This window comes from Mya arenaria, chromosome 7 (assembly GCF_026914265.1).
Source record: "Mya arenaria isolate MELC-2E11 chromosome 7, ASM2691426v1".
Lineage (NCBI taxonomy): Eukaryota > Metazoa > Mollusca > Bivalvia > Myida > Myidae > Mya > Mya arenaria.
Genome location: NC_069128.1, coordinates 45,521,197 through 45,548,610, shown reverse-complemented (window position 1 = coordinate 45,548,610; position 27,414 = coordinate 45,521,197). Strand labels below are relative to the sequence as shown.

Genomic DNA, 27,414 nt, shown 5'->3' with positions numbered 1-27,414 from the left:
ATTGTTTAATGAAAGATATTTCGCGTTCTAGCGCTTAATGCATTTCTAACATGTTCTTTAATTCATTTTCCCTAGCAAGAAAAGAAAACAAAGTATGAAAATATAATATGCCACTCATATCGGTACATAAGAGTACACGTGCTATAACATGGAAACTTCATTTTATTGTAAAGGAAATGCACGGTCAGTTTCAATGTTATCATGGTTTTCATTTTCGCCTTTTATTTCTGATTAATATATAGAATAACAATACAAATTCAATACATAATTGTTTTCAATAAATATAGTGACACAGTTATAATACATTGATTACTACAGTACGATACTTTATTATGTAAGGACAGAATGAACGATCACCTCGCAGCGCTACCCAAACCACACTTGACAAGAAAAGATAAGATACAAGGTAGATACAATACAAAGTGCTTGCTAACTAATGTTATTTTTGGCTTTTATCTGGGTTTTTTTCTTTATCCAATTGACTGCAGTTATTTAAAAGTACAACATGGTAAGCTATTTATTGAAATATAAGGATATTGAAGGAATACACGTACGATAAGCCATTAACCGAATATTGACTTGTAAATTAAAAGTTTTTAGTAGTAATATTGTTTAAGCTTAATATACTCCTTCGATAAACACATAGTAAAACGAAAAAATCCGAAGCTCTATATACATCAAGCAAACTATGACAGATCTCCTGAAACATTACACATCTATTTCTGTGCACTTAGTGTTTTACAACTGCATGTATAATCATAAGGAGAGGATAGAATATAAGTAGTCATTCTATGCTACGCCAATAAACATATTTAAAGTTTTTTTTTATTATTAATTAATATTTAATTGTTTAATGAAAGATATTTCGCGTTCTAGCGCTTAATGCATTTCTAACATGTTCTTTAATTCATTTTCCCTAGCAAGAAAAGAAAACAAAGTATGAAAATATAATGTGCCACTCATATCGGTACATAAGAGTACACGTGCTATAACATGGAAACTTCATTTTATTGTAAAGGAAATGCACGGTCAGTTTCAATGTTATCATGGTTTTCATTTTCGCCTTTTATTTCTGATTAATATATAGAATAACAATACAAATTCAATACATAATAGTTTTCAATAAATATAGTGACACAGTTATAATATATTGATTACTACAGTACGATACTTTATTGTGTAAGGACAGAATGAACAATCACCTCGCAGCGCTACCCAAACCACACTTGACAAGAAAAGATAAGATACAAGGTAGATACAATACAAAGTGCTTGCTAACCAATGTTATTTTTGGCTTTTATCTGGGTTGTTTTTTTCTATCCAATTGACTGCAGTTATTTAAAAGTACAACATGATAAGCTATTTATTGAAATATAAGGATATTGAAGGAATACACGTACGATAAGCCATTAACCGAATATTGACTTGTAAATTAAAAGTTTTTTAGTAGTAATGTTGTTTAAGCTTATACTCTTTCGATAAACACATAGTAAAAACGAAAAAATCCGAAGCTCTATATACATCAAGCAAACTATGACAGATCTCCTGAAACATTACACATCTATTTCTGTGCACTTAGTGTTTTACAACTGCATGTATAATCATAAGGAGAGGATAGAATATAAGTAGTCATTCTATGCTACGCCAATAAACATGTTTAAAGTTTTTTATTATTAATTAATATTTAATTGTTTAATGAAAGATATTTCGCGTTCTAGCGCTTAATGCATTTCTAACATGTTCTTTAATTCATTTTCCCTAGCAAGAAAAGAAAACAAAGTATGAAAATATAATGTGCCACTCATATCGGTACATAAGAGTACACGTGCTATAACATGGACACTTCATTTTATTGTAAAGGAAATGCACGGTCAGTTTCAATGTTATCATGGTTTTCATTTTCGCCTTTTATTTCTGATTAAAATATAAAATAACAATACAAATTCAATACATAATTGTTTTCAATAAATATAGTGACACAGTTATAATACACTGATTACTACAGTACGATACTTAATTGTGTAAGGACAGAATGAACAATCACCTCGCAGCGCTACCCAAACCACACTTGACAAGAAAAGATAAGATACAAGCTAGATACAATACAAAGTGCTTGCTAACTAATGTTATTTTTGGCTTTTATCTGGGTTGTTTTCTTTATCCAATTGACTGCAGTTATTTAAAAGTACAACATGATAAGCTATTTATTGAAATATAAGGATATTGAAGGAATACACGTACGATAAGCCATTAACCGAATATTGACTTGTAAATTAAAAGTTTTTTAGTAGTAATGTTGTTTAAGCTTATACTCTTCCGATAAACACATAGTAAAACGAAAAAATCCGAAGCTCTATATACATCAAGCAAACTATGACAGATCTCCTGAAACATTACACATCTATTTCTGTGCACTTAGTGTTTTACAACTGCATGTATAATCATAAGGAGCGGATATAATATAAGTAGTCATTCTATGCTACGCCAATAAACATATTTAAAGTTTTTTTTTTATTATTAATTAATATTTAATTGTTTAATGAAAGATATTTCGCGTTCTAGCGCTTAATGCATTTCTAACATGTTCTTTAATTCATTTTCCCTAGCAAGAAAAGAAAACAAAGTATGAAAATATAATGTGCCACTCATATCGGTACATAAGAGTACACGTGCTATAACATGGAAACTTCAATTTATTGTAAAGGAAATGCACGGTCAGTTTCAATGTTATCATGGTTTTCATTTTCGCCTTTTATTTCTGATTAATATATAGAATAACAATACAAATTCAATACATAATAGTTTTCAATAAATATAGTGACACAGTTATAATACATTGATTACTACAGTACGATACTTTATTGTGTAAGGACAGAATGAACAATCACCTCGCAGCGCTACCCAAACCACACTTGACAAGAAAAGATAAGATACAAGGTAGATACAATACAAAGTGCTTGCTAACCAATGTTATTTTTGGCTTTTATCTGGGTTGTTTTTTTCTATCCAATTGACTGCAGTTATTTAAAAGTACAACATGATAAGCTATTTATTGAAATATAAGGATATTGAAGGAATACACGTACGATAAGCCATTAACCGAATATTGACTTGTAAATTAAAAGTTTTTTAGTAGTAATGTTGTTTAAGCTTATACTCTTTCGATAAACACATAGTAAAAACGAAAAAATCCGAAGCTCTATATACATCAAGCAAACTATGACAGATCTCCTGAAACATTACACATCTATTTCTGTGCACTTAGTGTTTTACAACTGCATGTATAATCATAAGGAGAGGATAGAATATAAGTAGTCATTCTATGCTACGCCAATAAACATGTTTAAAGTTTTTTATTATTAATTAATATTTAATTGTTTAATGAAAGATATTTCGCGTTCTAGCGCTTAATGCATTTCTAACATGTTCTTTAATTCATTTTCCCTAGCAAGAAAAGAAAACAAAGTATGAAAATATAATGTGCCACTCATATCGGTACATAAGAGTACACGTGCTATAACATGGACACTTCATTTTATTGTAAAGGAAATGCACGGTCAGTTTCAATGTTATCATGGTTTTCATTTTCGCCTTTTATTTCTGATTAAAATATAAAATAACAATACAAATTCAATACATAATTGTTTTCAATAAATATAGTGACACAGTTATAATACACTGATTACTACAGTACGATACTTTATTGTGTAAGGACAGAATGAACAATCACCTCGCAGCGCTACCCAAACCACACTTGACAAGAAAAGATAAGATACAAGCTAGATACAATACAAAGTGCTTGCTAACCAATGTTATTTTTGGCTTTTATCTGGGTTGTTTTCTTTATCCAATTGACTGCAGTTATTTAAAAGTACAACATGATAAGCTATTTATTGAAATATAAGGATATTGAAGGAATACACGTACGATAAGCCATTAACCGAATATTGACTTGTAAATTAAAAGTTTTTTAGTAGTAATGTTGTTTAAGCTTATACTCTTCCGATAAACACATAGTAAAACGAAAAAATCCGAAGCTCTATATACATCAAGCAAACTATGACAGATCTCCTGAAACATTACACATGTATTTCTGTGCACTTAGTGTTTTACAACTGCATGTTAAACCTTAATTGAGATGCATGTTTACAAAATTGTAAAACTTTGCTGATTATGTTTCGGAAGAAGTTTTACAAAGTTATGAAAAAAACGGCATGGACAGTTTGTGTTTTCCTGGCTTTCTTTAGATTACTGCGACATTTTGCTTCCATTTTACCTTCTTATTGAATATTACTAATCTGAACGTTTAAAATCAGTTAAAAAAACGAAAACCACGGACAGTCAACCATAAAAGTATGTGTTTAAATCCTTTAGAATATACATTTGCCTCTGTGATTCCACTATCGACTCCACTGTCCGCACTTTTAAGAATTCAGTGCAGCTTCGAGCAAAGGTTAACCTGAAATAACAAACCGTATTGAATGTACTGCAACCCTAAGCATACTAATTGTACATACACAATACTCAGCCAAGCTACTGAAAGTACTTTGTATTGGCTATAGTGATATAAACGATATACACACAAAATGTTTCTATATCAATGGAAAATTATGGTGACATGTAATTTAAGATTTAACTAACGACAAAATATTATCAAACAAAAAAGCAATGACAACAAAATTACAACTACATGAAGGTAATTTTAATCATGTATAACAAATTGCACATTTTAATAGGGTGATTTGTAATAGGTATTCTGATCGGGTTAAAATCAACATCGAATAAGAATTGTTTGTGAGAAACTATGAACTAGTATGATATGGAAATATGATTTTGTTGTAATGTACGAGATTATAACTAGTGCTGAGTGTCATCATTGTTCAATTCAATACATTGTTATAGCTCTCCGTTAACTGGATAATTTAAAAAGTATCCATATTATGAAACAGTTAAATGTCTTTATGAATACTAAAATTTAACATTTACTTTTCCCTAGTAATCATGCAGTTCAAATCAAAACTGGATATAGGCAAATAAGCGAATTGAATGGTCGTGAGAAAATGAGAGATGTGTATACCTTGTGATATATAATACCAAAATGCATACATTTGAATATAGGACATTATAATTAAGAGAAAGAATATCGTAACAGAAGACAAATAAAAGTGACCAACCATCGACAGTGAAAGTCTCTACCAACTTTTCTGTTGGATCTATTTCTGCCTCTTTTATGCCTTTGGCAGCCAGTTCCGCTTTCAATGTCTGTGTGTAATCACCGTACCTTCAACACATGAAAGTTGAAGAAAACTGAAATCACCTCATTGTGACCGCCTAGTTAAGCGCAACAATTGTTCGATAATTTCTTTAATAAGACAAGGACAGGCTACTGATACCTACATTGTATATTATGATAATTTTAACTTTGGATTAAATGCAACTTCAGGTATAAGCCATGTAATACAACTCGGGAAACATCGGGTAACATCGACATATATTCCCACTCGCCGTAACAGATCGCAATGTATTCGGCCTGTACCGGATGTTTTTAGAAACAGAAGGTATTTCCCCACTTTTCATAGGTCAAGAATGGAATTTCTACATCGTGAAACTAGGTGATATTTTTTCTCATTAATATACGTTTAAAATTAATAAACACTAAAAGTGCACGCCGACAGTTGATAACGATACATCTTACATTTGAGTCATTATAGTAAAACATGGATTATAAGTGAAATATACGCGTAAGAGAAGATTTTCTGTCGAAAAAACGAACTGTCAACAATCAACCCACAATTAACATGGAACTGGGATACTCAGATATTCGTATCAAAGGGCTATGAATGTAAGTATCCTTGAGCAGTTTTGTACGTTGATGTGTTCAAAAATGTTTGTTTTTTTAATTTAATATCTTTAAAAAAAAATATATATATTTTTTTTCCTTTTTTCGTATTTTCCTTTATATGGTTTTTTATATAGGAAATATTTGTATTTATTTAATCCGAAAGCATCTATGACAATTATTTTTACACAACGTTTTGTAAAAAGTAATATGACATACGTTTTCCCGCCAAACGACGTTACGTCGTTCTTGGCGTAACATCCGTTTGTAGTTGTTATTATAACCCTGAAGAAGGCGCTTGGCGCCGAAACGTTGGTTTATAATTAAAAGTAAAGTATACGTGTTATTGTTTTTTGTTACTTAATTAATTTATCTTTGAAATTCTTATATCATTTTTATTAGCTAAAAGTTAAGACAGCATGTTCATAATTTTACATGTTCTTATGTACATGATACATATTTTACATATTTTTATATGTACTTATGTACATAAATTATGTAAATGATATCAGTATGTAATCTTTAATTTGATTGTTTTATCCTAGAAAAATATTAGACTTAAAATTGTGTTTAAAAATTATGTGTTTTGGTACGTGCCCAATTTTAACATACCATAATACAGGTCACATACCTGTTTTTTGTTTACAAAATTCATTTTTTCAAAATTAGCCTGTGAATAAAAGTTGTACGTGGTTTGGGGCTTGAAGCCACGACTGCTTGGACACTAGCTACATCCATTTACTTGGTGTTGGTCTCGTTAAAACCCCAGACTGTCGTGAATCATTATCAACCATATGCACAAGAACTTCATATTTGTTCCTACCACCACTTACCCTTGGCTAAAACGGATATAAGTGCAGAATGTATAATACTTGTGCATTTGTATTTTACGGTGGTAGTTTCTGCTGGTTGATAATCTGATGTCTAATTTCTTTCAGGCAGGAATATGACTGAATAATACTAAGTCAACAACACAGGGTTATGAAAAATTCCAGCCTGTATTTAATACTATGTTGGATCCTTGAGAGCGGTTTGAACAGCCATGTCTATCCACAAGGCAGTCGCATCTGATATAGATGATGTGAGTATTAATTTCATATAAAACTTATTTGACTTGGTTTTTGCTTTTATAAACACACTGTACTCAGTAATCAAGTGGTGGTGGTGGTGGTGATCAAGTGGTGGTAGTGGTGGTGGTTGTGATGATGATGATCATCATCATGATGATGCTGCTGCTGCTGCTGCTGCTGCTGCTGCTGCTGCTGCTGCTGCTGCTGATGATGATGATGATGATGATGATGATGATGATGATGATGATGATTTTATTGATAAATTTAATAATTCTCTTGACTTTATATATACATGTTTGTTCAGCTTGTTGTTGTTTTTTAAAATAATATTGAGAAACATTAAACTGTTTATAGTTTATTTTGTATTTGTATGGCAGTATAATTATCTATTCTTATTAGTTCAAAAGGCTTTAAAGGACAACTTTTTTTCCTTTACATCACTCAACATTATTAATGGGTCAAGTACCTGAAGGGGCATGAAAACCAAATCAGCATTGACTCAACATTGAGGAGTTATCATCTGTACACACTCTTCCATTACAAGTGCATCACCAGGGAACAGACCAAACTTCAAATGATGAAGATTTAATTATTGTAAACAAAATCTAAATGTTAGAATACCAATGTCAAAAATAAAACAGATAGACATCAAGTTACGCACAGAGAGTGTTTACATGTTATTATATTAAAATAACATTAGTTGAGAACTTTTACTCTGACATTTTGGAGGGGCAATTCCGCCTCCTTTAGTATTCTTGTTTCTTCACATATTTTAGTTTAAAAGTACACTCATTCTTTTAAACTCTGTATTCTGAGTTAGAATTATAAGTAAAATTTATTTATTTGAAAGAGTACATTTTATGAATAAGTCCAATTAAGCTTTATATTTTTTTACAAGAAAATGGTTGATTTTTAAGCATTTTATTAGCTATTAAAATGTATGGTTACATGACATTATGTACTTGTTTTTCAACACTGGACGGTAAACTGTCATAAATTGTCTTTGAATTTGTTCAATAGACATCATAGATAATATTTAAAATGATATCAGGAGCTTGCTTTATATTTAACTATTTTTTATGATTTTTTTTAAAATTGCTATATATTTTTTAGGATATTGAAAAACTGCTTTTTTTCAGAAGACTCACAAGATCAATCAACATGATTTTTTCCCATGTGTATCAATTATGAATTGTTTGAACTTTAGATTTCTGTTAACTGAAGTTTATTTAACCAGAAACTGTTGTGTTTATTTCATAATCTCTGATAATGTGAAAAAATATAGACAAAATATTTACTTGTTTCTCTTTGTAGCCCTTGAAGTTTGGGGGTGGGTGTAATAAAACAAAAATAACTTTTTCAATTCACGGTAAAAACTCTTCAAAGTTCGGAAGTCCCATAGTGTACCGTGATTATAACTATGTTGTGGTAAACCTTGTATAAAAGTGTGTATGACGCGGCTAATACCTTAAAAATAGAAACAAATAAAGATAACTTTTTCTTTTGTACACATATTGTTGATTCATACTCTTTTAAATATGTCTCCATTCTACAGTTTCTGAACTTGCTGAGTGTCACATAGTAAACACTTCCTATGTAATGAGTGCAATTAATAATTAAATTAAACAGTATATCTGAGGATACACATATCACAAATATGAATAAGTGTTGAACTAGTTGAGTAAATTCACGTGCTAAGTTATATGATTTTGAGACATTTGAACGATATGTTTAACTGAAGAGCTTCGTTGCAGTTTATTTATTGACGAAATGTTTTGAGTGTGCTGCAGTGTTCCACAATCTTACATTATTTAGCAATTGTGACAGTAAAAGTATGCCTATCCGCATTTTATTCGCTGAGATTCACAATTAAATCTTAAGTTAGATATGCATTTATCCATCACTGTTTCAATTAAATGTTTACATTATTTATTTTTGGACTCATTCTGAACGCCTCTAAAGCCGCGTTAATTCAGATGATACAGTTTTCTTAACAAAACGGTAACTGAACGGTGTTCTTTTTTTCACTCAATGAATTTATTGCGTGATGACAAGTCATAATTCAAATGCTAGTTGTGCTAATATATGCAATACAACAATTTTTGTTATTTTATAAACATAAATGTATCATAAAGCAGACACGACATTAGACTTAAACATACAGACGGAATATCATTATTAAACAATAATTCAGTAATGGGATGCTCAACGCTCGTCCGTTTGTGATCTCTATACCATAGGGCATATCTTAAACACTTTGCGGTGATGAAACTTCTAACACAACTTCACAATGATTATGTGAGTATGTGTAGATATGTATGTGCTCATATTTTCCACGGATTTCATGTTATGACCAATAATGTTTTCACAGACATTGAACAAGAAAAACAAGATAGTGTGAACATTGGTTAACACTCAGAGTCTTAATAAATAGCATGAACAAACAAACATTTTTTATTAAGTTTCATATACCATTACAGAATTGAACCAACAGGTCTGAACAATTCAAAAACTCTTATTTTATTAATAAAAGCACTTCTAATATTATTTTGTATTATAAGATAGTTCACATGATTCTTGAAGTTAACCCTATGATTTGTTATGATTGATAAATAAATTTATATCGAAGAGGGATGTTTAATGCAGCATAAACAAGAAGAGAAAAAAAGGAAAACAGAATAATGCTTATTTGATTTTCAATAACGAATCACACACACGAATGCCCTACTACTCATGAGTTAGTTATAATTATGGAGTCAAAAGGTGTGTTATGAAAGAATGATCAGTATCTGTGTCGTCATACATATGTTGTTTCTGGGATATGTACGTTACTATCCTTCTGTCACATCAAATTCCTGACATACACTGAACCTATCGATTGGTATCCAAGACTACGAAGTGGAGAATTGTAAATATTCTCCCGCTGGGCTAAACACCTGCTTGTCTACACAATGACGATCCAGAGTTACAATTCAATTTCGTAAACTCTATGTGCAATTGAAACAGGACATAAGGCATTACTCAGGAAGATACAGATAAAATATACCACTATATCGCAATTAATCTTACTAGATATATCATGGAAAAGCAAGCAGTTTAACGTAACATGTTTTTATATTTTACAATTTCATTTCGAATGAATGTCTAAATATTAATGCTTTGACTACAAACACTCAATAATTGCATCCATGAACTAGATTATTTGCGATTTGTGTTTGGTTAATATGAATTATATTGTATGAATATTTATATGAAAAGTCCAATCATGACATTAGTTTGTCATCATCCAAATAGTTATCGACACAACAATTCAATGCTTAATACAGACTATTATTCAAGTAGTCTTTCAGAACGACATAAGCTAGTTTTTTTTACAAATCGTAATTATTTCTGTAATGAGCACTGGTATCAATACTTCTAAACGCTCTATTCTACCGAATATCATATTGCATGCTTCAGAAATTACTATTGTACCATCTTCATCACCTTTTACGAGATGACTAGTGACGGTGAGTGGGATATTTTAATTTATTACGTAATTGTTTTGTGCATTTCCCGGGAAGTTCGTAAAGTGAAGTCAGACAAAGATAAAAAGGAAATACATTGGATATATACATTAACATTGAATTGATTTTCAAACATTTGCTTTTTGTTTAATGTATTGAACAGAAGCAATTTTTTTGAAGCAAACATTTATCAGTGACTTGCTTTGTGCATTTCCCAGGAAGTTCGTATTACATGGTAAGACAAATAAAAACAAAGAAAATATTTTGAATACATGCTATTACATTGATGTAATGTTCTAACATTTGATTCCGTTTGCTGTATTGCACGGAACGAAACCTTCTGTTTGTTTCTAAAAACATTTTATTAAAACATATGCAATCTTTCTTTACAATCAATTATTTTCAGTATTCATTTGGGTAAAAGGGAAGTTGATACAATTGCTTTAAAAGTAGTTTTTGAAATTGATATTTTCAATCCCCAGTTTGAAGTTAGGTATCAAATTTATGTTTTAACTGCAGTATTTTACTAATATAACTCCTTATTTTACCGAAAAATATAAAAGAAACATTCATACGCTGCTTTAGTTAAACAGCATGTAAAACCAACTAATCTTACCTGTAATAAACTCCACCACAAGCCTATGAAAACATTATATGCTTATATCAAAAATGGCTTACCCTGACTACCACTTATAACATGCTATATATATATATATATATATAAATATATATATATATATATATATATATATATATATATATATATATATATATATATATATATATATATATATATATATATATATATATATATATATATATATATATATATGTGTGTGTGTGTGTGTGTGTGTGTTATTACTGTACATTAAAACTTAATACTAGCCCATAATGTTCATACATGGGTCCCTTTAACGAAACAGCAATCATAATATATTTCCATACAGTTTAAAGTTAGATATCAAATTTATGTTTTAACTGCAGTATTTTACTAATATAACTCCTTATTTTACCGAAAAATATAAAAGAAACATTCATACGTTGCTTTAGTTAAACAGCATGTAACCCCAACTAATCTTATCTGTAATAAACTCCAACACTAGCATATGAAAACATTATATGCTAATATCAAAAATGGCTTACCCTGACTACCACTTATAACATGCTATATATATATATATATATATATTTAACGAAGCAGCAATCAGAATATATTTCCATACTTAACAACAGTTAACACTATTCCTCTCCTGAGCATCCTAAACTGACTCTTATAATACCTAATATGAACTAAGGCGCTGCATCTACGAGCTTGAAGTGCTATTGCCGGACACTTTAAGTCCACTTATGTTAATAACACTTTTTAAATAACAAGCAGTTCTGTTTCTGTTAGCAATTTATTAAGTGTATACGCAACAATCTTCAATAATACTGTATACATAATATATAATGCATTACTCTATATTTTATATGAAGTTTAGAGTTATTCTTCTTAATTAACTTAAATAAAGCTACTATGCATTTGAGATCAAGTACACAAACGCATTTGAAGAATATGTTACAAACAGAAAATAAATAAAAACAAGAGCTGTCACAGAGACAGCGCGCTTGACTATTCCGCCGCTTTTCGGTGTATGGACTGAAAAGTTTTAAGTTGAAAAAGGGGCATAATTTTGTCTAAATACTTGATAGAGTTACCGCCTCCTGTGTACAGGTTTGGGGCATGATGGTGAACAAGCGTGCAAAGTTTCAAAGCCAGATGTCAATGGACTTTGAAAATATTTGAGGTGGTTCCCAAACTTACACGTAAATTCTAAGTAAAAAAGGGGCATATTTATGTCAAAATGCTCGATACAGTGACCTCCTCCTGTGTACAGGTTGGGAGCATGATGGTGAACAAGCGTGCGAAGTTTCAAAACAGTATGTCAATGGACTTTGAAAATATTTGAGGTGGTTATGCAAACTTTAACATAAGCGGTAATGCTGATGCTGACACTCGGGTGACTAGGATAGCTCTTATTAATCATCGAATAGTCAAGCTAAAATGATCACGTATCAATAATGTTGCACTAAAGTATATTACAAGCAGGGATAATTATAATTTTAACTAGAATTGAATGGGCAAAAATCTGTTTAAATATGATGGTAAAACATGGCAAAATATTTAATCAATTACTAATAATTATGATTATATAAGAACAATATGTAGCCAAGCAGCTCTGGAAAATTGTCTGCAAAATATCGAAGTGAGAATACAGAATATATTCTTATTTGTTTGTTACAAAAACACACCACACCCCCGCCAAAAAAGTTGCAAAATGTTAATTATGAACAAATGGGTTGTTTAGATTTTAAGGGCAAATACAATTCTGCTTTAATTACAGAATTATCTTAACGATGCTTTCAATAAACTTTAAAATAATTTGTGTTTGCAATGACAAATCTGACAAACATCATGTCTAATGATCAAAATTATCTAAATTTCAATTAATGAATATTGTAAACAGCTTTGCTAAATCAACTATAAACCAAAAGACCTGTGACAGTTAGATATGCAGCATCACATTTTTTTTTACAGATCACCAACAGTGACCTTTTTGTCTTGCTTTTTGATAAAAAGGTTGTTATTTTTTACAGCTGGTGGGAAATAAAATTGTATAAATAAATAATGTTAAAATTTTCTAACTTCTAAAAGCCATATATGTTATGACCTCTTATGAGGTATATTCTAAAAGAAGCATGAAAATAGTCAAAACCAATTGTTCATATCATGGGACTTTCAAGCCCCAGTGTATTAAAGATTAAACTTATCAAGGTGTAATTACAAACAAATGACTTCTAACCCTCACTTATTGTTTAACCCACAGGGTGATCTAAAAAGAAATGATAAATTGCATTTACAATAAACATTCAACAGAACTGAAAATATATTCTAAATTTAGCACCTATATAGAATATACAATAAAATATATAAAATAAGAACCCAGTGAAAAACTGTCAGCTGAGCTCACTAAGCACTATTTCATATATTTTTTTTATATTTGTTGAGTGTACCAGCCAATAGAGCAAGACCAATTTTCAGTTCCAAAACCATGTATATATGAAAACAATTGAAACAATTAAAATGATTATATTATATAATTTATACAGAATGACATCATGAGGCTGTTAAACTATTCACATATGTACATATGTAAATATGCACAAATTAAGGCTACAGTTATCTACTATTAATTTATATAGATTTGAAAAAAATGCCTGCAATATGTACAGTGTCAAATTATGTTGATAAAATTCAGTGTTCTCAAAAGCACAATTACTGATAGCTGGATCTTCAATGTTTAACATATATATCAGTTCGACAACATACAGTGATCTTGGATTCATTGACAGTTAAACACCATAACTACTATACACCAAACTGGTGTCTTCTTAAAAAAATCATGAATAAAAGAAACCGAACAAACCAGCAAAAACTGAAAGTATCTGGTTTTAAATGCTAAATATGGCACAAAATTAACATAACAGAGTTTTGCAATTGTCTATACGCTGCTCAATTATTACATATTTGCTGTAAATGTCACATTTTGTATTATTCACACAAACAAGTTTGACAGGGGTGACTAACATCTGCATTCTCTTGAAATATGGGAATCCAGTTTCAAATTGTTTGACCACTTCAGGCTGCTGGCACATCAGAATCTGCAAATAACATAAATGCAATGTTTTTAACAGAATAAAAGTACTAACTACTACTGTGAAGGTATACCAGTTAACAATCATTTGAGGCATACACTTCTTTATGTAGTCATAAATTTGATATAGTCACATATGGTGATAATTAAAGAAGTCCATCTTCAACACAAATTATTTATTTATGAAACAACGTTTCGGCTATTCAGCCTTCATCAGGTTGTATGTATATAATGAACAGGAAATGACGTGAACATCAGATGACGTCAACGTTGATAACGTTGATATAGTCACATAATGATAGTCAGAATGTAATTTGACGGATTCAAAGATCAAGACAAAATGGATGAAATATATTATGTTTGAATATTTTGCAATGAGTATTAAACAACTCCAAGGTAATTGACTACAAAGAAGCATTTTGGAGCAGTCAGAAATGCACTTGCTTAGAATCTCTTCTTACTTGAAGACATTTTCCATTCTCTGGAGGTGGTATGGAATTCCAGACAGAACTATCTTGAACAGGATTTTTTGTCCATAAAGGTCCTCTCGAGCTTCAGCAACTAGGTGGCTATAAAAAAAGAACCAATACATTTGTGCTTTTACAGAATGTTGAAATGTATTAAGAAGTATTGAGGGATAAGTCAAAAACCTGAAATTTATAAAAAAGCAAACAAAATAGTTCATTAGAAAATGATATAATCTCATGGCCGTGACCGGAAATAATTTACAACCACCTAAAAGATTCAAACCCGCTAAAGTTTTGATACGTTTTCATAAAGTGATTGTGAAATACTAATAATTTACCGCATGATGTCTAATCCAATTTGAGTTCGGCTGGCTGGTCTGTCATCATCCCCATCTCCAACCTGTTGCAAACAATAACAAATTAATAATAAGGAATTGGACTAAAAAATGTCCACTAAACTGGTTGATGTAATTACTAAAAATCGTATTTTCATAAGGACATTCACTAAAGGCTTCGAGTTGGGTTGGTGAAGCTAGCATTTATGCACCAGTCAATTGTAACTAAAATGACAACTTTATTTTATGGACTATTGTCATTGTAGTTTGCTAAAATAGTGTTATGATTCATGTACACTGAACTCCTTCTCATTGTGCTGTACCATTGTATTAAGTTTTATTACATTCCATCCGGTAGATTTCAAGTTAAGCTCCGGACAAGAAAAAAGTAACAAAGGGCAATAACTCTGTAATTGGCTCAAATAGAATTGCGGTTCCTATACACTGCACTTACTCTCATTATGATCTATCACTGTATGAAGTTTTATTAAATCCATCCAATGGTTTTCAAGTTATGCTCCGGACAAGAAAAACAAAACAAAGGGCAGTAACTCTGTAATTAGCTGAAATAGAATTGAGGTTCCTATACACTGCACTTCCTCTCATCATGATCTATCACTGTATGAAGATTTATTAAATTCCATCCAATAGTTTTCAAGTTATGCTCTGGACAAGAAAAAAGTATTAAAGGCCATAACTCTGTAATAAGCTAAAATAGAGTTATGGTTCTTGTGCACTGCACTTCCTCTCGTTGTGCTTTACCATTGTATGAAGTTTCAATAAATTCTGTATAATAGTTTGCAAGTTAATGTCTGGAAAAAAATGACAGCAAAAAAACAAATAAAGGGCAATAACTCAGAAATTAGCTAAAGCAGAGTTATGGTTCTTGAACACTGCACTTCCTCTCATTGTGCTTTACCATTGTATGAAGTTCCAATGACTTAAACTCCGGACAAAAAAGTAACAAAGGGCAATAACTCAGTATTAAGCAAGAATAGAGTTATGGTTATTGTACACGGCACTTCCTCTCATTATGCTCTACCATTGTATGAAGTTTAATCCAATTCCATCCAGTAGTTTTTAAGTTTTGCTCCGGATAAAGTTGCAACGGACCGACCGACAAACCGACCGACCACAGGGAATAAAAATTATTAAAAGTTGGAAAAAACAACAACATGATAGTATTTAACTGTTTTTTTCCATCGATTTTTTAATTGAATTGTCCCTGGCATGAGGAAGTAGTAACTAGAATATTTTTTACTTCTTATATTGATACTTATTGTTCTGGGTGGTGAAAGTTATATTCACAGATTTCCTAAACAAAGATGAAGTTAACAGATGCAACCTCACATTTGAAAGTTTAGACATTATTTAGTTTTTGTATTAGATGAAAGAATCAGCTTATTTTTGTAGCATTACAAAAACAGATCTCATGTGTATGAAAATGTTCCATGAATTACACTTTTTCCTAAAACATTATTAAGTAACAGGGCTTTTTCTGCCCAATTTGGGAAAAAGCTCTAGACATTTTGGATAATTTTGCGTCATGAAAATGCTGAAATTGGGAAAATTAACTGTTATTGTTAAAAGAAAAAGCTGTCTAGTCTCCTGCGAATTAGGAAATGATTTTATATTAGTTTAAATCCCTTTAATAGAACCAAAATGGCTGAAATATCAATACTTGGGTGTAAATATATATTGCAATTAATCAATCATGACAGATAATGTGATGAAAATCAATGATTTCCGAGTACAATTATCAAAATAACTTTACATAACATAATTGATTAGGACATTGAAAATGAACCAGTACATTTTAAAAGACTTTCTAAAAAAAAATTCTGAAGATTGGGAAAAACATCATATATTTTGCTTTGGGAATGGGCCCGAAAGTCGAACCCGTGGGTACTATAGATAAAGCTCTGAGTAAGTACTACGCTTTTAGCAATGAAACATATTTTTTTATACTAAATCAATTCCAATGAAACTGTCCAATTATGTATCTAGAACTCACATTGGCAGCTAGATGGTTTATGAAAGGGCTAGTCACCAGATGGTCCAAAAATCAGAAAATATAATATTTCCCAGTTCATATTGTGAATATTTAGCATGTAAAAGTGGCTTGATAAGAACAGACTCATATACTGACAATATTTTAAATCAACAGGTATTTATATGGTACACAAACAGTTAAATTTTAAACTGGTAAAACACAAAAAAAGCGAAAGAAGCAATGCGCCATTAGCAAAGGTTTTCACTATTTCTTTTTTCTTGCAACTAAATGTCTATAAATCACCACAAAGCATATATAATAAAATGTTTTGAATTTTCCTATGCCTATGCTTTACTATATCAGAGCTGGCATTGTAAATGTCTTGTTAATTTTACATAAACAATATCGCTTTTTAAGTAATTCATATAAATTGTGTTTGAAGAAAAAATTGAGAAGAAAATATTTCTCGACCATATTCTATCTCAAGTCGAAACAGCAGTTAGGAAGAGTAAATTCCACACTGCACGAAGAAAAATCACTAATCTACAAGCATGTTAAAAACTTCTGAAAAATATTGCGAAAACCGCCTCTGTTTTTGTGCTGAACTGATGACCCCGCATTTTCTGATTATATGCAGAAGAAAAAAGGTATTATAAACATTGCTTGTCGTGAAGGGAAACCGCTCCGAACCCACCTCATTCAAATAACTAATTACTTAAATGTCATTTTTTACTTTGTAGGAAAGAGTTTGTCTAAAACTGTCTTGCATGCTTATACATGCCTCTAGCTGAATAATTTTGAAAAGATGTTAACTTAAAGAAATTTTGTGCGGAAATATGTGCCAGTTTAAGCGAGACATGTCAATACATTTCATCTCCTCTAACGGTATCCTTCTGAAAACCTTGGTAAAAAAATCACCAGTAAGACGCTGTAGCTATAGTGTTATCATGTAATTCTGCCAAAAAGAAAACGCTGCCTTTTATGCTGAAATCTCCCCCGGGTTCATAATCTATAATACTCACATTATTATGCTTGTTGAAACCAGGTCAAACATGTCAAATTTGATGGTTGTCGGGAGGGGAAACCCCTCCCGAACCCTCCCCTGAAAAACAAATTATGAATTACTAAACATTTGATTTCATTATTTGTGCTGAAGTGGTTTTCTGTAATTTAATTCATACATCTTTATCGCTTAAAGTGTTCGCGAGTCATCTGCCCCACTCTGCCATGACAAAAATTAATTTTTATTTTATCATCTGTGAGACGTAAATGGGCTGACGAGTCTAGCCTGTGTGACCAGCTGCCCGTTTAACTCAGTTGGCAAGAGCGCCGTGCTAGTGTTCCTGCGGCCGTGAGTCTGAGCCCCACACCAGGCACGCTTTTCTTCTCAGGTTTACCATAATCATGCAAAATGTTTTTTTTAGAAATAGTTTTCACTACTTAGAGATAAAAAAAGTCGACTGAAGGACCAAAAATCTAAAATATTGAAAAAATCAACTTCTATGTAGTTTTGAGGTTCAATATTTAACAAGCATGACTTATATATCCGATGCAACAGAAAAAGTTGTAATTAGGAGTTGAACAATTTTTATGAAAATAATATTTTATTAGATTTCTATTCATAAGCATAAATTTAAGCTTTCCCGGAAATGTCGTAAAGCAAAAACAATATGTTTGAGAGTCAAATTTATCGGGACTTCCCAATCAACAATGTCTTGTGGATTTGTGTTGATTGCAGCTATTTTTAAAAAGATTTATGCATTTTTGTAACCCGGAAATGAATTTCAACCGCGAAAATTCATTATTTTTCTGAATAACATTCTTATTTGACAAAATATTATCAGGATCTCTCAAGACATTGTTGGATAAGTATTCTGTGGCATTTTGACATAATGACGGAGTACTTAACGTCGACAGACTTTTTCGTAATAATGTGAATGCTTTTTGATCCATAATCCGTTAAAATATTTTCTTGTAAAATTTGTTAAACTCCAAAATAACCCCAAACATGCCCCAAAAAATAAATGTTTCAACCCCCAAAAAGATCGTTTCTCAGATCTAAAAAAAAACAAGCATTTTCAACGTTTTAGTTTTTGACCTTCCCCACCCACTTTGGAATTGATGTGGATACCGTTTGCATCACTTTAGCTTGTTCATTACAACAACGTTATGTCATTATGGTGTCCAAACAGCAACGTATGAGCGATTGAATTTACAATAACAAGTGTAATTCTTAGGTCAACTCACCGTGAAAACAATGTTAAATCCGTGTTATTGCATCATGATATTGATATATGCCAATCATTGTTTACATCAACTCTCGCAAAATGCGCATAAATACATTTATCTTAATTATTTAGATATCCGGTTTAGACGGCATTTTTTAAGATGTGGGGTTAAAAAAAATTGTTATGACAAACCCTGTTCGTTTTGTATTATTTTTGCAGAGTTATGAAATATAATTTCCGGTTAAAAGAAGTACTCTTTAGACGTGTATTAATTATATGTGTTCTCCACTCCTTTTATGGAAGTGCCGAAGGTGGATTGTACATGTACCTCGGGTATTTCTGTATTGATTTTCGTTGGTTAACGGAGGTCAAACCCCGCCCTAAACGCTTTATATGAACAATGTATGACGAGCTTTTCTGGTTCTCATTTTCACGGTTCAGTGGTGCCCAATTTTTTTGAATGCCTATCACTCCGGCAAAAAAGAAGTAGTCCCTTGTATACACGTACAAACCGTAAGAGGGCTTGTACAGACAGACGCTTCGCGTTTGTCTTCAAGCCCGTATAAGATTATTCTTACCATTTTCCAAACATTAAGCCAGTATATAATGAGACGCCATCCAGAACAACTTCTCCTTCCTTTCCAAAGATGAACAACAGTCCTCTCCTAAACGCCGTCTGTAACATCCTACATAGCAGCTCACCCTCTGAGTCGCAAAACAAGCATCCTTTAAACGAACCGCCTTTTATTGGCCTTCCCGGAGACGGACGGTGCGTCTGCAAGTAATGAAGAAAAATGGTGTGTTAGGCATGATAGAATGGATATAACTTCTTAGTTGAAATAAACCATAAAGATATATTGGATAGGAGAATTGATTGCAAAATATTTTCTTTATTTTTATTTAAGTATAAATGAGATTTTATCATTTATATCCATTTACTGTACAATTAAGGCGGAAGGATACATACAAATACAAAATTACAAATGAAATAAAAATCAAAAGCATGGAGATTGTTAGATACATTGAAGTATTTTTGCTTATTTGGAATAAATTGCAAAATAATGGTGTAAGTTTTTTAAGAAAATGTACACGCACAAATATTTTACATTACTGCATATAGGTAACATTGGTTTTATTCAATTAATGAAGACAACACAAATTGCCATGATGCATAACAAAGCCAAGCAATACAAGCATATATAATAAATTCGTATAATAAAATCGTAAAATAAAATAATAAAATATATAGCATATCTTAACCAAATAAAAAAACAAACAAAAAAAACTTGTTTTAATTAGTATGCGAGTGTGTAATATCTTCTTTACTATAACATAACATATATCAAGTAAAATCTATAAAACAATAGATTGCACTGTGCTACATGATCATGAATTTGAAAGAGATTGTTTGTATTTGTATATATACAACCAAACGTACAGGGCCATATATTCTGGCAACCTGATATTTTGAAATGAGCACAATGTTATTGCGGAATTCAGTTTGTTACCTTTATATTAGAACGGAATGTAATGAATGCTTAAAATAAACTTTGGCATAAACATCGTTAATATGATGTAGCTAAGGAATAATACGAATAAATATGCTGTAAATTAAATCTAATTTCTACTGGAACAAAAACTTATGCATTGATGAATTTGATTAAATCCTATTATCCTCTTGTTGTATTTATAAAGCTATAGTTCAATCCGTTTTCCAAAAAAAAATTATATCCAAGTATGAAGTTTTAGGGATGCATATTAATATTTATTTTAAGTCATGAGGAATGATAAAAAACTTGCCTAATGATATTTAATGAATTAGTGTTATTGCGAATGCATATCAATACTGGTTAAATTTAACATTGACGCAGAAGTGAACAGAGTATATTTCTATATTTTTGGTATTATATATATATATACATATCTGTCGAACTTGTTTGAATGTCTTTGTAAAATAATTTAAAAAAAAACAACAACAACAAAACAACGTTTCAGCATTTGTTTACAAAGGAAATATATTTAAAAATTTCATCAAAATCAAGATGTGTTTTAAATTCAAAACACAACTACTACCGGCAATAATTCCCATGCAGAATAACACATTATTATGCATTGAACTTATATTTATTTTTTCTACGTCTGTATCCAAATGTTCAACTGCCTGACGTTTTCTTTCCTAAACCTTTCTTGTAAATTTAGCAAAACATTAAAAGATAGTTTTAAAACCCGTTGATATAAATTAACTATTATATATATATAATATTAAAAAAAAAACGTTGACACGTTTTAATATTGAATTACAGAGCCCTCACCAATGCTTTGGTATATATCTGGTATAGTTTATATATGATATCCTTAAATTATCAATTTAGATACAGACGTATTTGAAAAAAAAATCAATTATGAATTAAATTCATTGAAATGTTAGCTATACATATTTTGAAAACAATAACTGATACAAACATTTCATCATTATGAACTGTTCTATCATAGTTTTTTGTAAGTTGTTAGGTGTTTTCTGTACAAGCATATTGAATATGACGTTGTATTCCGGCTATCGCTGTCCTAGCAGGTCTAAAACGACGTGGCACTCCAACTTTCGCTGTCCACGTAGGTCTTACACGACGTGGCAATCCAACTTCCGCTGTCTCAGAAGGTCTAACACGACGTGGCAATCCAACTTCCGCTGTCTCAGAAGGTCTAACACGACGTGTAATACCGGCTTCCGCTGTCCTAGCAGGTCTTACTAGACGTGTTACTCCAACTTCCGCTGTCTCAGAAGGTCTGAAACGATGTGGCACTAAAACTTCCGATGTTCAAGCAGGTCTAACACGAGGCGGCGCTCCAACTTCCGCTGTCCTAGCAAGTCTTACAAGACGTGGTACTCAACATTCCGCTGTCTAATCAGGTCTAACACGACGCGGTCCTCCAACTTCCGCTGTCTCAGCAGGTGACTCACATCCGTTGAATTTGAATTTCATATACAATTAAGAAAGCGTTTTGTTCAGGGGAAGTAGATAGATAGAGACAGCATTCTACTGTACAACATTCTTTATCGAAATGCGTAAATCTCACAATAACAGCTACTAGTAATTGAGTTGATAAAAAAATATTTACACAACTTATACAGTTGCTGCAATATATTGCTTATTCAACGTTCATTAACGTTAATTAATTGTTAAGCTTTTATAATGAAGAGATGAAATGCACGAGAGATATAATTCCCGTTCTTGTTCCACATAGCAGTATTTATAACTGCTAATTGTATTGTTGGAGCGATGTAAATATTATTAGGAATCATGCCATTTATGAAAATAGTGCATCGTGGTACGTGCAAACATAGTGTGTCATTCCAATTGGTTTATTCTATTCCATGAGTAAAAGACAATAATATGATCAAGTATCTAAATGCGGATTTCAACATGTGACCTTTTTATGCACGTTGATATTCCCAAAGCAAAAATAGTCGTATTGCATGTCAAATTATCAATGTATATTTTCCCCCAAGAGCTTTAAATGCATGGCAATATAATATTGGCACGCATGATGACACCAACATATATGGCGTACGGTGCAAAATCGTTTACTTGTGACATAGACAACTTTAAGTGTCTTTTGTCTTCTCGTTTCTTATTGGTGTAATCGTCTACATTTTCCTACAAATATCTATTTTCGGAAAGCTCTGGATCCATTCTTCTACACCAGACCAACAGCCCTTAAAGCTTGTGTTTGACATAAAACATTTTTAAAATGATTTACGGTGTATTATGTATGAGTGTCATCACATTAAGATAAAGACTATACGAGCTTATGAATTAAAACACTTGTCTGTATGTTTAGCCAATAAAATACGTAATTTTGCGTTCAGTGTATTGTATAATGTATATATAATTAGTATTCATTTTTAATGCACTAAATGAATAAAATGGGAAAAAAACATTTTATAACTATATTGCCAACAAGGTATATCCTTTTCTACGTTTGAGTAAAATGAATAAGAAGAAAATTAGTTTCTCTTGTTTATAAAGAAATAACCGCCAGATGGCGTTTTATAAGAACAGGTGATTCATACACACGCGTATTTCGTGTGCATATGAATGCAAATGCAATCAGCTTTGGGGAACCGATACATTCAAATCGATACAATTGATTAAATTTGAGGTCGTTCCGGGCAGTAAGCAGAAGCCTTTATTAAAATATGTGTTGAACTTATTTGAAATAATGAATACATATATTATAGTGATGATTCAAAATATGCAGTGGAAAAATGGAAAAATACATAATTTGTATCCAGTGAGAAAATGTTGTTGTTTTTGTTGGTTTTTAAAGGATTCATTACATGTGTGTTAGAGGATTATTGTTCGCCACTTTACTATTAAGTGCTTCTAGTTTTAGAAAGTGAGTGTTTCGTTAACATACCATTAAAGAATATTTAGGTGACTTTTTCATTTTGTTTTGCGAGAAACACGTAGGAGAACGATTCAAATCAATTAGGTCGAGGCTAAACGGATTCCGTAGTTCTACCACGTGGCTGTAAACACATAAGCTAGTTAAGCTGTGTCACCTCATGGCATCTATTCTTCGTTCACGTCACTTCCTGTTCAAGTGTCGCGCTCCGATGGTGTTCCCCAGCCTATTATGGTTTTCTGATATAATATTACCTGTCAACGTCAGCCGTTGTTGTGTTCATATAGTAAACCTATATAATATAAGTATTATAAATGAACTTTCATCTTCTCTGAATCGAACGAGAAAGATTTGAAACAAAGCTGAACATTTCTGGATTTTTTGGTTTAGACAATTTAAATTTCAGAAACTTGACATTAAAATAAGTATTTGTAAAGAAAACTTATTTAATTATATCATAAGTTGAGTTGTTAAAAAACTTAGAGATAAGTTAGAATGTTTTATGTAAGTTTAAGTGATTTGTGCTGTTTTTGCTAATAAATACAGATACTGTTTCTGTTCATATTTTTATTATTGAACATTGAAAGTACATTTGGCTTGGCTACCATTATAATTGCTCGACAGATGAGTTGCTTGTCTTGGCTGACAAGCTTTTTTAATATGTTTTCCTTAGAAAACAATGGGATGTGTGGATTGTGTTTAGTTCTGAAACAGTTTGAAAGAGGGATATTTAAATTCATTGACTGTGAACGTAATTGATTGGTTTGATTTGCCAACAGTGAATTTTTTACACACCTTGAGCAAATAATTCTGGATTATTTGGTTACAAAGATTAAAAATTCAGAATGTTGGATTAAAAACTAGTATTTTAAAAAATATTAATTAAATAACATCATAACAGTTGAGTTGCTTATAAACTGTGGGCTAAAAAACCTTTTTATGTAAGATTCAGTGATTTGTTCTGTATTTGCTTATAAATACAGATATTGTACTTATACTTTTTTATCATTAAACATTTAGCTCGGCTGCCATTCTAATTGCTGGACAGATGAGTTGCCTGTCTTTGCTGACAAACCATTATAATATGTTTTCCTTAGAAAAAGTTGGGATTTGTGGATTGTGTTTAGTTTTGTAACAGTTTGAATGCATCTGATCATTACTTATGATTTCTTGTCATTGAAAGATTGTTGCACACAATTATGATACGCTTAATATTACTGCACTATAGAATGATTGAATTATTAAGGAAGATAATCTGAATATCATATAAGCGGCATCGCTGATTCACGGCGGAAACGCCAGAGACAAATTAGAAATACTTAGTTGATATGAGGTAAATTCTCAATTATTAAGAAGGGCCGGAGTGAGTTTTAACCTTATTGGTTGACCTATTGTCAATGATGCATGGAGTGTGTATTGAATGGTACTAGTAAATATGCAAATATTCATATACAGTTATAAAAAACGGCATTGATGATTCATGACGGATCGCCAGAGTTAAGTCATAATGTACACTGTACATGGTATAACCATCAGTGCTAGTTTATATGTAAATATAGTTATGAAGTGAAGTTATAAAAATCTTCATCACTGATTCATGGCGGAATCGCCAGAGATGAATTGTTAAAGTATACGGTGACATCACCAGTCTTAGTTTAAATGTAAAATTATTGTTTTATTGATTCATAGTTTTCATACGCATTTACACTTTCTAAGTCATAAGCCATAATTGTTAATCGAATTAATTTATGTGAATACATTATAACAGATGTTTTTGTAGAATCATGTTTGTGTATACGTCTGATTTTACAGACACACAAGGATGACACTTTACCAGAAGGATTGGCGGGCAAAGTGGATCTTCTCACGGACTAACCACAAAAGTGGATGGCCACAAGTATTATTCATCAATGCGGAAGTAGTTCGTTCAGTTAGAAAGTTGGCTTTTAACTCACGGTTTAAGGCGAAGGAATATTTTGCCTGCTTAAGTTTTTAATTTTGAAATATATCTATTTTTATTAATACGAAATGCTTAATGAGCAAGTGTTTAGAGACTTTGCTGGTTTTATCTGTACTGGCTTTAGTACATAATCTTTGAATGTTAAGTATTTGGTACACATCTATAAAACAAAAACAATGTTGAGACATATAAAGACAGTTTTAGACAATTTTGTTAAAGCAAGAACTCGTTCCAGATTTTACTAACGATTCATTGATCTAAAATAATGGATGAGTGTATCCAAATTTATATTGTATTGTCATTCTCGATTCCCTACGTTACATGAGTTTACTGTTTATTGATATCTTATACGAACATATGAGATGAATTTATTCCGACACTTGCTCCTCATATTGACGATATTTAGAAATATAGTGATCATTGATTAAGATATGCTGGTGAAACGTTAGCGTCTGTTGTCAACAATGGAGTTAAGGACAGGATGTCGAAAAACATGGATGTTAGTTTAAGTGAATCTATTAAAAATAGATACGTGTTAAGGCTTTTTTAATGTTTGTCTTCGGCATTAAGTTTGAAAACAGAAGTTTAAAATGTCATTATCAATCAATCATTGGTATATTTGATTTGATATTTGATTTGATGGGTGATTCATACGCACGACTATTTCGTGCGCATATGAATGTAGAGGCATTCGGCTTTAAAAACCGATACGTCCACATCGATTCAATTGATTGTTCAATTTTATAAGCAAATGCTTATGGTGAAAGTTTTCTGCTATTATGCAAATTCATTATATAAATGATCTATTTGTTTTCACTTGTCTACAAAAAAACATAGTGGTGGAATATACATTTGTACAACTTGATATAGTACGTATAAATGAATTATGTAAATGATATGCTTTTTATACATCAATGTTACGGAGCTTATCTAGTGGAAAAACAAATCCTGTTAATTTAGATGCCAAACGGGCAGAGGTTTCTAAGTTTTGCTAAGAAAGAGGGTTTTATCCCGCCCAGTCGACCACGTATGAAAGCTCCATTTTTGTCAAGCATGTTGTTATCTAGACATTCTTTGCGCATGTTGCAAGTTCATGCTGTATGTGTTAATCAGAAACCCAAGTGCTTCTCTGAGTCTTCAAAAATAATATCATTGAAATAGTATTGAGGTTTTGTTTTCTATTGGAGGTATATATATAATAGAATTATATTCAGGAAATTGATTTTTGGATTACTGGGCTTGTCCATGCCGTTTCAACTGAATTCTTGTATCACATGCTAGTCTTTCAACGAATTTCAATTTTACTTTACTGGATATTAATTTTCAGTTTTACAGTTTAAACATTTACTGCTTCATGTTATGAGGCTAATAGCACATTATATCACACCCCATTCATGCACTGTTGGCTATAAACAGATGTTTTTTCAATGGATTCTAATCTTGTTATTTTTAAAATAATCGACATAATATGCTTTCAAAAAACGTGGCGTTTTAAAAATGATCTTTTTAAATGAATGTTACTGGCAGCATTTAACCACAATAGTTGTGCACGCTTATATGATAATATATATATATCAAATAAATAAACGTTTAATTTAATAGTTATCCGCTCAAAACAAATTTGTGCACACACTGTCATTTCCAAAATGCTTTGTCAATAACCACTGAACGGCTAGACACTCCGGGTCTGTCAATGCCTTAAGCGTTGCTACCATTATTTATCTAAAGAACATTAGCTAGCATGAATAATACACCAATGTAATTTATATATTTTTCAATAATTAAGTTTGAGATGTCATAATGCGTAGCCAAATTAATCATGTTTTGGTACGCCTATAGAACGTCAATTATTTAAGGATAACTTACATTTTAAGTGTTCTTTGAGGTGTGGAAACTTTGTCTGGAGTATTGCTG

General features: G+C 31.4%; 2 long non-coding RNA genes across 2 annotated transcripts; both read right to left on the bottom strand.

Moving 5' to 3' along the window:
- Positions 1–212: 212 nt before the first annotated feature.
- LOC128239979 (uncharacterized) lies at positions 213–27,414 on the bottom strand. The gene is made up of 4 exons (XR_008261981.1): positions 27,367–27,414; positions 19,712–19,908; positions 5,175–5,281; positions 213–4,459 (listed from the first exon to the last, which is right to left on the bottom strand). It is a non-coding gene; the product is annotated as an uncharacterized LOC128239979 (long non-coding RNA).
- On the bottom strand, positions 11,638–15,025 carry LOC128239981 (uncharacterized). The gene is made up of 3 exons (XR_008261984.1): positions 14,916–15,025; positions 14,572–14,679; positions 11,638–14,117 (listed from the first exon to the last, which is right to left on the bottom strand). It is a non-coding gene; the product is annotated as an uncharacterized LOC128239981 (long non-coding RNA).